Source organism: Pongo abelii, chromosome Y, assembly GCF_028885655.2.
Source record: "Pongo abelii isolate AG06213 chromosome Y, NHGRI_mPonAbe1-v2.0_pri, whole genome shotgun sequence".
Lineage (NCBI taxonomy): Eukaryota > Metazoa > Chordata > Mammalia > Primates > Hominidae > Pongo > Pongo abelii.
The window spans coordinates 31,527,039-31,537,654 of NC_072009.2; positions in this window are offsets into that span (position 1 = coordinate 31,527,039).

Sequence of the window (10,616 nt, forward strand, 5' to 3'; positions counted from 1 at the left end):
CATTTCACTCCATTGCATTCCATTCACTTCTTACGACAGGATATCACTATGTCACCCTGGCTGGAGTGCAGTGTCACAATCTCAGCTCATATTACATGTCAACTATACATTCCATTGCATTCTATTCCATTGCATTCCATTGCATTCTTTTAATTCCGTTCCATTCAATTCTATTCCTTTCCATTCCATTCCATTCCATTCCATTCCTCTCAATTCCATTCCATTCCACTCCATTTCAGTCCATTCCACTAAATTCCACTACACTACACTCAATTCTAGTCTATTGCACTCCATTCCATTCCACTTGGTTCCATTCCACTCCATTTGATTCCATTCCACTCCACTCCATTCCGCTGCACTCCATTCCATTCTGCTCCATTCCCCTCCTCTCCATTCTATCACATTCCACTCCACTCCACTCCATTCCATTCCACTCCATTTCACTGCACTCCACTACATTTCATTCCACTCCGTTCCTTTCCATTCCATTCCATTCCATTCTATTCCACTCCATTCCTTTCCATTGCATTCCATTCCATTCCACTCTGGCCCACTCCATTCCACTCCACTTCTCTACGTTCCATTACATCCAATTCCATTCCACTGCATTCCTAACCTCTCCTCTCCAGTGCACTCCACTCCTGCCCATTCCACTCCTTTCCATTCCATTCTGCTCCATTCCACTGCAATGCACTCCACTGCACTCCACTGCATTTCATTCAATTCCCTTCCATCCCATTGCATTCTTCATTCCACTCTGCTCCAACTCACTCCATTCCACTCCACTCCACTTCGTTCCATTCCATTCTATGGCATTCCATTCCATTCCTTTATTTCGAGAATATCTCACTCAGTCAGCCAGCCTGGAGTGCAGTGGCCCCATCCCACCTCCCGCTCCATTCCATTCCACTCCGCTCCACTCCTTTCCTATCCGTTCCATCCACTCCACTACTTTCCATTACTTCCGTTTCCATTCCACTCCATTGCACTCCTTTTCACTCTACTGCACTCCTCCCTACTCCATTTCACTGCATCTGATTCCATTTCGCTCCATTCCATTGAACTCAACTCCACCCCACTCCAGTCCACTTCATTCCATTCCATTCCGTTCCATTCCTCTCCATTCCACTCCAATCCACTTCACTTCATTCCACTCCACTCCAATGCACCCCATTGCATTCCATTCCATTCCACTGCATTCCATTCCATTCCTTTCTTTCGAGAGTATCACACTCTGTCACCCATCCTGGAGCGCAGTGGTACAATCTCAGCTTCCATTGCGTTCCATTCCATTCCATGAGACTCCTCTGCACTCCACTCCATTCCATTCCACTTCACCCATCGTCACTCCACTCCACCCCTTTCCAATCCACTCCACTCCATTGCATTCCACTGTGCTCCATTCCATGCCACTCCGTTCTATTCCTCACCACTCCAATCGACTAGACTCCACTGCATTCCACTACCCTCCATTCCATTCAATTCCATGCCATTCCGATGTATTTCACTCCACTCCACTCCACTCAATTCCTGTCCATTACCCTCCTCTCAAATACATTCCACTTCAGTAAACTCCATTCGATTAAATTCCACTCCAGTCCACTCCACTCCTCTCCATTCCACTACATTCCATTCCATTTCGTTCCATTCCACTCCCCTCCCTTCCATTCGTTTCCACACCATTCCACTCCACTCCATTCCATTCCAATCCACTCTAATCCACTCTACTCCACTCCTTTCCACTTCTTTCGATTCCTCTACTTTCAACTCCACTCCACTCCCTTCCACTCCAATCCAATCCAATCCATTCCATTCCATATAATTACACTCCCTTCCACTCTACTCCATCCGCTGTATTCCAATCCACTGCTGTTAACTCCACTCTGCTCCCCTCCATTCCAATCCACTCCATTCTACTCTACTTCTCTCCATTCCATTCCTTTCCACTTCATTCCAATCTACTCCATTGCATTCCACTCCACTCCATTCCACTCCTTTCACACCTTTCCACTCCATTCCATTCCTCTCCACTCCACTCCACTCCACTCCATTCCACTCAATTCCATTGCATTCCATTCCCCTCCATTCCACTCTACTCCATTCCATGCCATTCCTTTCCAAACTATTCCACGTCACTCCATTCCATTGCATTCCAATCCATTCTACTCCACTCCACTCCCTTTCCAATCCACTCCATTCCTTTCCATTCCTTTCCATTCCATTCCATTCTACTCCATTCCTCTTCCCTCCACTCCACTCCACTCCATTCTATTCCACTCCATTCCACTGCACTCCAATCTTTCCCACTCCAATCCATTCCATTCTATTCCATTCCATTCCGTTCCACTCCATTCCATTCTACTCCTTTCCACTCCACTCCATTCTTTGCATTCCATTCCCTTCCACTGCTTTCCATTCCATTACTTTCAATTCTATTCTATTCTCCTCCGTTCCACTCAACTCTACTCCACTCCACTACATTCCATTACATCCAAATCCATTCCACTCCATTCCACTCCTCCACTTTGCTGCAATGCTCTCCTCTCAATTCCACTCCTTCTCATTCCATTCCGCTCCATTCCACTGCTATCCTCTCCACCTCAATCAACTCCGGTTCATTCCATTCCATTCCATCCCATTCCATTTCTCTCCATTCCATTCCACTCCACTCCACTTCACTCCAATCCACTCCATTCCATTCCATTCTACTCCATTCTATTCCATTCCATTCCATTCCATTCCATGCCGATCTGTTGTACTCCATTGCATTCCTTTCCTTTCTTTCGAGAGTATCTCACTCTGTCACTCAGCATGGAGTGCAGTGGCACAGTCTCAGCTCCCGTTCTGTTCTGTTCCTTTTCTTTCCGTTCCACTCCATTCAGCTCTGTTAGGCTCTGCTCCGTTCCATTTCCTTCCATTCTACTCCAGTCCACTCCACTACATTGCGTTACATCCAATTGCATTCCACTGCTTTACACTCCTCTACACTTAACTGCATTCCATTCCACTCCATTTCACGCCATCCCCTTGCATTCATCTCCATTGCACTGTATTCCGCTCCACCTCACTCCGCTCCATTTCAATCCATTCCATTCCATCTCATTCCAGTTCTCTCCATTCCAGGCCACTCCACTTCACTCCACTCTGTTCCCATGCAGTCCACTCCATTCCATTCCATTCCACTCCTTTCTTTCAATGTTATCTCACTCTGTCACAAGCCTGGAGCACAGTCGCACTATCTCCGCTTCTGTTCCATTCCATTCCATGCCATTCCATTCCATTCCACTACACTCCATTCCACTAAAATCTACTCCACTGCATTCCACTCCACTCCACTCCATTCTATTGCATTCCAATCCACTCCATTCAATTCCATTCAATTCCATTCCTTTCCACTTCACTCCACTCCACTACATGCCACTCCATTCCTCTCCATTCCATTCTGTTCCATTCCTTTCCACCCCACTCCACACAGTTCCACTCCACTCCATTCCATTCCATTTCGGTCCACTCCACTCATCTCCACTCCAGTCCACTCCATTCCACTGCACTATACTCCATTTTATTCCACTCCCCTCCATTCCACTGCACTCCAATCCTTTCCATTTAATTTCAATCCACTCCATTCCATTCCTTTCCACTACATTCCATTCCATTCCCTTCCATTCCACTCCATTCCACTCCTCTGCAACCCACTCCATTCTACTCCACTCCATTCCACTCCATTCCATTCCACTCCATTCCAATCCACTCCTTTTCATTCCACTCCATTACCTTCCACTCCATTCCACTCCACTTAACTCCATTCCATGCCATTCCATTCCTTTCCTCTCGACTCCACATCACTCCACTCCTTTCATCTCCACTCCCCTCCACACAAATGCACATCCCTCCTTTCGATTCCATTCCATTCTCTTCCTCTTACTCCCCTCCATTCCACTCCACTCCACTCCATTCCTCTCCATTCCACTCCATTCCATTTTATTCCATTACATTCCACTCCATTGCATTCCCTTCCACTTCATTCCATTCCATGCCACTCCACTCCACTCCACTCCAATCTGCTTCATTCAATTCCTATCCACTTGTCTCCATTCCCTTCCATTCCACTTCATTCCATTCATTTCCACTCCATTCCACTCCACTCCACTCCTCTCCATTTCACTCCATTCAATTCGATTGCAGTCCATTCCGTTCCACTTCATTCCATCCCTCTCCATTCCAGTTCATTCCAATCCAATCCACTCCACTCCATTCCATTCCTCTCCATTCCACTCATCTCCCTTCCTTCCCACTCCACTCTACTCCACTCCATTCCGTGCCATTCCATTCCATTTGGTTCCATTCCATTCCACTCCACTAGACTCCACTCCACTCCTTTAGATTCCATAGTACTCCATTTCACTGCTTTCCAATCCACACCACTGCGTTCCGTTGCATTCCCTTCCATTCCATTCGACTCCTCTCCATTCCACTCCACTCCACTCCACTCCATTCCAATCCATTGGATTCCATTTCACTCCATGCCATTCCGTTCCACTCCATGCCACTCCACTCACCTCCACTCCCCTCCACTCCACTGCATTCTGTTCCATTCTATTCCATTCCAGTCCACTCTACACCTTCCAATCCTGTCCACTCCATTCCATTCCACTCCACTGCACTCCACTACATTCCATTGCATTCCACTCCCTTCCACTCCACTCCACTCCATTGCAGTGCACTCCTCTCTATTCCACTCCACTCCATTCCATTCCATTCCATTGCATTCCACTCCATTCTATTCTGTTTCACTCCATTCCACTCTACTCCACTGTACTACATTCCCTTCCATTCCACTCCTTTGAAATCAGTTCTTTCCTTCCACAGAATCTCTCTCGGTCACTAAGGCTGGAGTGTAGTCACACAATCTCAGCTCACATTTCTCTTCTCCATTCCATTGCATTCCATTCCATCCCATTCCATTTCTTTCTATTTCACTCCACTCCACTGCATTCCATTCCACTGCATCCCATTCCATTCCACTCTGTTCCTCTTCACTCCACTCCATTCTCCTCCTGTCCACTACATTCCATTCCATTTCACACCACTGCATTCCACTCCATTCTTTCGACACGATATCACTGTGTCAAACAGCCTGGAGAGCTTAGGCACAATCTCAGCTCACATTACATGTCAACTCTCTATTGAACTGCATTCTATTGCATTAAATTCCATTGCATCGCATTCCATTCCTTTGCTTTGCATTACATTCAATTCCATTTCATTCCACTCCTTTCCACTCCACTCCACTCCAGTACGTTCCTTTACATCCGATTCCATTCCACGCCATTGCACTCCTCTCCACTCCACTGCACTGCACTCCACTCCACACCATCCCATTACTTTCTGCTCCATTTCACAGCACTACACTCCTCACCACTCCACTCCACATCACTCCATTCCTTTACATCCGATTCCATTCCATTCCATTCCTCTCCATTCCACTGCACTCTACTTCAGTCCACTCGAATCCACCCAATTAAAAATTCTTTCCATTCCATTTCTTTCTTTCAAGAGTATCTCACTCTGTCACCCAGCGTGGAGTGCAGTGGCACAATCTCAGCTCACATATCATTTCATCATTCCATTACATTCCATTGCATTCCATTCCATTCCAGTGCACTCCACTCCACTCAATTCCACTCCACTCCACTCCAATACGTTCCATTCCATTCCATTCCAATCCTTTCCATTCCACTCTGTTTTATCGACAGGATCTCCCTCTGTCACGCAGGCTCCAGCGCAGTGGCCAAATCACTGCACATATTTCTTCATTCCATTCGATTCAATTCCATTTCATTCCATTGGATTCCATTCCACTCCACTCCGTTCCATTCCACTCCACTCCGTTCCATTCCACTCCACTCCGTTCCTTTCCTCTTCATTCCATTCCACTCCATTCCACTCTCCTCCACGACACTCCACTCCATTTCACTCCACACCACTACACTCCTCTCCATTCCATTCCATTCCATTCCATTCCATTCCATTCCACTCCATTCCATTCCATTCCAATCCTTTATTCCACAGGATTTCATTCCGTCACAAAGGCTGGAGTGCAGTGGAACAATAACAGCTCACATTTCCTTTCAGTAGTCCATTGCATTCCATTCCAACCCATTGCATTCCATTCTATTTCACTCCACGATACTCCACTCCACTCCGTTCCATTCCACTCCGTCCCATTCCATTCGTCTCCATTCGACTCCACTCCACTCCACTCCACTCCATTCCATTCAATTCCATTCCACTCCATTCCATTTCACTCTATTGCATTCCATTCCTTTCTATCCACAGGATATAACGTGTCACCCAGTCTGGAGTGCAGTGGCACAATCTCAGCTCACACTACATCTCAACTTTCCATTGTATTATATTCTATTACAATGGATTCCATTCCATTCCATTACATTCCACTACTGTCCACTCAATTCTAGGCCATTCATCTCCGTTCAACTCCACTGCACTCCATTCCACTCCATCCCATTCCTTTCCACCCCATTCTACTATAATCCATTCCAACACACACCACTCCAATTCATGCCATTACGTTCCATTTCATTCCATTCCTCCACATTCCACTCCACTAATGTCCACTCTGTTCCATTCCATTCCACTGCGTTCCATTCCATTCCTTTCTTTTGAGAGTATGACACTCAGTTACACTGCCTAGAGCACACTGGTAAAATCGCAGCTCCCATTCCATTCTATCCCATTCCATTCCACTCCACTCCAGTCCACTCCATTCTGCTCTGCTCCATTCCAGTCCATTACACTGCACTCCATTCCCTTCCACTACACTCCAATCCACTCCACTCCACTCCACTTCTATCCATTCCATTCCACTCCATTCCATGCCATTCCACTCCACTCCATTCCATTCCCTTCCTCTCCGCTCCACTCTATTCCATTCCACTCCACTTCACTCCAATCCATTCCACTCCTCTCCACTCCACTCCATTCCATTCTATTCCATTCCATTCCATTCTTTTCCATTCCGCTCCACTCCATTCCATTCCATTCCACTCCATTCCATTCCATTCCATTTAACTCCCTTCCACTCCAGTCCACTAAATTCAATTTCACTCCGTTCCACTAGTTTCCACTTCATTCCATTCCACTCCATTCCACTCCAATCCATAAGACTCCATCCCACTCCTTTCCATTCCTTTCCACTCCACTCCACTCCAATCAACTGCGTTTCTCTCCACTGCATTCCATTTCATTTAATTCCACTCCTATTCACTCCATTCACTTCCACTACACTCCACACCACGATATTCCATTCAACTGCACTCCACTTCACTCAATTCCATTCCACTCCACTCCCCTCCTCTCCACTCCATTCCATTCCATTCCACTCCACTCTACTCCAATGCATTCCATTCCACTCCACTTATCGCCACTGCATTCCGTTACACTCTACTCCATTCCATTCTATTAAATTCCATTCCACTCCACTACATTCCACTCCAATCCACCTCATATCATTCCATTCCATTCCACTCCGTTCCATTCCATTGTACTCCATTGAAGTACATTCAGCTCCATTCCACTCCACTCCACACCACTCTACTCCACTCTACTCCTTTCTATTCCTTTCCAATCCACTCCATTGCATTCAATTACACTCCATTCTATGCCAGTCCATTCCATTCCACTCCATTCCACTCTACTTCTTTCCACTCCATGCCATTACAGTCCACTGCATTCCATTTCATTCCACTCCACCCCGCTCCACTCCACTGCATTCGCTTCCATTCCACTCCATTCCCTTCCACTCCACTCCATTCCATTTCTTTCCATTCCATTTCACTCCATTGCATTCCATTCACTTCTTACGACAGGATATCACTATGTCACCCTGGCTGGAGTGCAGTGTCACAATCTCAGCTCATATTACATGTCAACTATACATTCCATTGCATTCTATTCCATTGCATTCCATTGCATTCTTTTAATTCCGTTCCATTCAATTCTATTCCTTTCCATTCCATTCCATTCCATTCCATTCCTCTCAATTCCATTCCATTCCACTCCATTTCAGTCCATTCCACTAAATTCCACTACACTACACTCAATTCTAGTCTATTGCATTCCATTCCATTCCACTTGGTTCCATTCCACTCCATTTGATTCCATTCCACTCCACTCCATTCCGCTGCACTCCATTCCATTCTGCTCCATTCCCCTCCTCTCCATTCTATCACATTCCACTCCACTCCACTCCATTCCATTCCACTCCATTTCACTGCACTCCACTACATTTCATTCCACTCCGTTCCTTTCCATTCCATTCCATTCCATTCTATTCCACTCCATTCCTTTCCATTGCATTCCATTCCATTCCACTCTGGCCCACTCCATTCCACTCCACTTCTCTACTTTCCATTACATCCAATAACATTCCACTGCATTCCTAACCTCTCCTCTCCAGTGCACTCCACTCCTGCCCATTCCACTCCTTTCCATTCCATTCTGCTCCATTCCACTGCAATGCACTCCACTGCACTCCACTGCATTTCATTCAATTCCCTTCCATCCCATTGCATTCTTCATTCCACTCTGCTCCAACTCACTCCATTCCACTCCACTCCACTTCGTTCCATTCCATTCTATGGCATTCCATTCCATTCCTTTATTTCGAGAATATCTCACTCAGTCAGCCAGCCTGGAGTGCAGTGGCCCCATCCCACCTCCCGCTCCATTCCATTCCACTCCGCTCCACTCCTTTCCTATCCGTTCCATCCACTCCACTACTTTCCATTACTTCCGTTTCCATTCCACTCCATTGCACTCCTTTTCACTCTACTGCACTCCTCCCTACTCCATTTCACTGCATCTGATTCCATTTCGCTCCATTCCATTGAACTCAACTCCACCCCACTCCAGTCCACTTCATTCCATTCCATTCCGTTCCATTCCTCTCCATTCCACTCCAATCCACTTCACTTCATTCCACTCCACTCCAATGCACCCCATTGCATTCCATTCCATTCCACTGCATTCCATTCCATTCCTTTCTTTCGAGAGTATCACACTCTGTCACCCATCCTGCAGCGCAGTGGTACAATCTCAGCTTCCATTGCGTTCCATTCCATTCCATGAGACTCCTCTGCACTCCACTCCATTCCATTCCACTTCACCCATCGTCACTCCACTCCACCCCTTTCCAATCCACTCCACTCCATTGCATTCCACTGTGCTCCATTCCATGCCACTCCGTTCTATTCCTCACCACTCCAATCGACTAGACTCCACTGCATTCCACTACCCTCCATTCCATTCAATTCCATGCCATTCCGATGTATTTCACTCCACTCCACTCCACTCAATTCCTGTCCATTACCCTCCTCTCAAATACATTCCACTTCAGTAAACTCCATTCGATTAAATTCCACTCCAGTCCACTCCACTCCTCTCCATTCCACTACATTCCATTCCATTTCGTTCCATTCCACTCCCCTCCCTTCCATTCGTTTCCACACCATTCCACTCCACTCCATTCCATTCCAATCCACTCTAATCCACTCTACTCCACTCCTTTCCACTTCTTTCGATTCCTCTACTTTCAACTCCACTCCACTCCCTTCCACTCCAATCCAATCCAATCCATTCCATTCCATATAATTACACTCCCTTCCACTCTACTCCATCCGCTGTATTCCAATCCACTGCTGTTAACTCCACTCTGCTCCCCTCCATTCCAATCCACTCCATTCTACTCTACTTCTCTCCATTCCATTCCTTTCCACTTCATTCCAATCTACTCCATTGCATTCCACTCCACTCCATTCCACTCCTTTCACACCTTTCCACTCCATTCCATTCCTCTCCACTCCACTCCACTCCACTCCATTCCACTCAATTCCATTGCATTCCATTCCCCTCCATTCCACTCTACTCCATTCCATGCCATTCCTTTCCAAACTATTCCACGTCACTCCATTCCATTGCATTCCAATCCATTCTACTCCACTCCACTCCCTTTCCAATCCACTCCATTCCTTTCCATTCCTTTCCATTCCATTCCATTCTACTCCATTCCTCTTCCCTCCACTCCACTCCACTCCATTCTATTCCACTCCATTCCACTGCACTCCAATCTTTCCCACTCCAATCCATTCCATTCTATTCCATTCCATTCCGTTCCACTCCATTCCATTCTACTCCTTTCCACTCCACTCCATTCTTTGCATTCCATTCCCTTCCACTGCTTTCCATTCCATTACTTTCAATTCTATTCTATTCTCCTCCGTTCCACTCAACTCTACTCCACTCCACTACATTCCATTACATCCAAATCCATTCCACTCCATTCCACTCCTCCACTTTGCTGCAATGCTCTCCTCTCAATTCCACTCCTTCTCATTCCATTCCGCTCCATTCCACTGCTATCCTCTCCACCTCAATCAACTCCGGTTCATTCCATTCCATTCCATCCCATTCCATTTCTCTCCATTCCATTCCACTCCACTCCACTTCACTCCAATCCACTCCATTCCATTCCATTCTACTCCATTCTATTCCATTCCATTCCATTCCATTCCATGCCGTTCTGTTGTACTCCATTG